The sequence below is a fragment of the Colobus angolensis genome, unplaced genomic scaffold (assembly GCF_000951035.1).
Source record: "Colobus angolensis palliatus isolate OR3802 unplaced genomic scaffold, Cang.pa_1.0 Scaffold128, whole genome shotgun sequence".
Classification (NCBI taxonomy): domain Eukaryota; kingdom Metazoa; phylum Chordata; class Mammalia; order Primates; family Cercopithecidae; genus Colobus; species Colobus angolensis.
In genome coordinates, this window is record NW_012114030.1 from 3,742,048 (window position 1) to 3,744,773 (window position 2,726).

The window sequence follows — 2,726 nt, forward strand, 5'->3', positions numbered from 1 at the left end:
CCGACCCGTCCCCTGGCCCCCACCAAGACAGGGAGAAACGACCCAGGCAGTGAGGACGCCGCAAACAGCCGCCTGAGACCCAACCCCTCCAATCCCTGACCAGGCTAAGGAAGTCGGCGCCACGCGCATGCGCACGCCCCGGCCTCGCCCCCTCCCTTCGGCGCCCGGACGCGCTTCTTGCCGGGGAACACAGGGAAGCGAATGACAGCGCGACGGCGACCCCTAGGGGCGGGAGGAGACTCGAGGAGCCGGGCTGGGGAGCTCCATGGTGCAGGTCGAAGGGGGACATTGGGTCACTGGCTGGGATTAGGGTAGGGCGAGTGAGGCACTGGCCTCTGGCACAGAATTTAAGGAGGCACCCCCAAATTTAGTAATGATAGACTGGGCGCGGTAGCTCACGCCTGTAATCTCAACACTTTGGGAGGCCAAGGCGGGAGGATTGCTTGAGGCCAGGAGTTAGAGATCAGCCTGGGGAACAAAGCGAGACTCCCATCTCTACAAATAAATTTGAAATTTAGCCGGGCTTGGTGGTGGGCGCCTGTGGTCCCAGCTACTCAGGATGCTTAAGTTGGAGGATCACTTGAGGCCAGGAGGTTGAAGCTACAGTGAGCTATGATGGCACCTCTGCACTCCAGCCTGGGCAACAGAGCAGGACCATGTCTCTTAAAAAAAAAAAAAAAAAAAAAAAAAAAAAAGCCAGACGCGGTGGCTCACGCCTGTAATCCCAGCATTTTGGGAGGGCAAGGGTAGTGGATCACTTGAGGTCAAGGGTTCGAGACCAGCCTGGCCAACATGGTGAAACTAAAAAAACAAAAATTACTAAAAATACAAAAGTTCGCCGGGTGTAGTGGCGCACACCTGTAATCCCAGTTCCTTAGGAGACTGAGGCAGGAGAATCGCTTGAACCCAGGAGGTGGAGGTTGCATTGAGCCAAGATCATGCCACTGCACTCCAGCCTGGGTGAAAGAGTGAAACCCTGTCTCAAACAACAACAACGACAATAAAACAAAACAAAACAACCCCAAAGTATATTATACGCACACCCTACTGAGTTTGATTCCTGTTCCACCAGTTAATAGCTGTGGGAGTTTGGGCAGTTTGGTGAGTCTAATCTCTGTATCTCAATTTCTTCATCTGTAACATGGCAATAATAACAGCACCTACCTACCTCATAAGGTTGCTGGGAAGATTCAAGGAGATAAGCCACGTGAAGAGCTTAGCACGATGTCTGGCTCATGGTAAGTGTTCAGTGAATGTTAGTCAGTTGGTAGCTATGGCAGCCATCTGCTAAGATAGTTCCCAGTGATCCTACTCCTGGTGTTCACACCCTTGTTAGTACCTTCCCACAGTGCACCAGGGTTGGTCTTTGTGACCTGTGGAATACTACAGAAGAAGTTTCTTTCTTTCTCTTCTCTTTCTTTTCTCTCTCTCTCTCTTTCTTTTCTTTTCTTTTCTTTTTTTTGACAGAGTTTTGCTCTATCACACAGGCTCTAGTACAGTGGTGTGATCTCAGCTCACTGCAACCTCCATCTCCTGGGTTCAAGCGATTCTTGTGCCTCAGCCTCCCAAGTAACTGGGATTACACACACAGCCACCACACCTGACTAATTTTTGTAATTTTAGTAGAGATGGGGTTTTGCTATGTTGGCCAGGCTGGTCTCGAACTCCTGACCTTAGGTGATCCACCCACCTCAGCCTCCCAAAGTGCTGGGATTGTGGGCATGAGCCATAGTACCTGACCAGAATTACTTATAATTAGGTTATAAAAGTCATGACAGTGAAAACCTCCCAACTTATTCTGAGGCCAGTATTACCCTACTGTCTAATCAGACAAAGACATCACAAGAAAACTAGAGACTAATATCTCTTATGAATATAGACATAAAAATCTTCAATAAAATACCAGCAAATAAAATTCAGAAATACATAAAAAGGATAGCCAGGTGGGATTTATCCCAGGAATGCACAATTAGCTTAACCTATGAAAATCAATTAATACACTACATCAATATAATAAAGGGAAAACATTTATTATTATTTCAATTGGTATAAAAATCATTTGACAAAATTCAGCACCCTTTATCATAAAAATAGCAAACTAGGAATAGAAGGAAACTCAATTAATGTGATAAAGGTCATGTATGAAAAATCCCACTGCCAACATCATACTAACGGTGAGAGAATAAAAGCTTTTCCTCTAAGATCAGGAACAAGAAAGGGATGCCCACTTTTGCCACATCTATTCAGCCTTGTACTGGAAGCTCTCACCAGTTCTTGCCTTGAAGCTCTTGCCATCAGGCAAGGAAAAATAAAAAGCAAGCAAATCAGAAAAGAAGAAGAAAAACTATCTCCATTTACAGATGAGGTAATTTTATAGAAAATCCTGAAGAATCCATGAAAAAAAGTCTTGTTAGAGCTAATAAACAAATTCTGCAATGTTGTAGCAACAAAATCAATACACAGAAGTCAGTTGTGTTTCTATACTCTTGATATATTCTATATTCTGGTATAGTCTATTTTCTGCTGCTATAAACACACCACAGATTTGGTAATTTATAAAGAAAGGAGATTTATTTGACTCACAGTTCTACAGGCTTAGAGGTTCAACAGCATGGCACCAGCATCAAGGGTTATCCATGGCAGAAGGTGGAAGGGCGTTGTGTTAGTCTGTTTTCACACTGCTGTAAGAAACTACCTGAGACTGGGTAATTTATTAAAAAAAAAAA

At 44.8% G+C, this 2,726-nt stretch overlaps 1 pseudogene; it reads right to left on the reverse strand.

Moving 5' to 3' along the window:
- LOC105505734 overlaps positions 1-289 on the reverse strand; it is a 6,887-nt pseudogene extending 6,598 nt beyond the window's left edge.
- Positions 290-2,726: the final 2,437 nt, after the last annotated feature.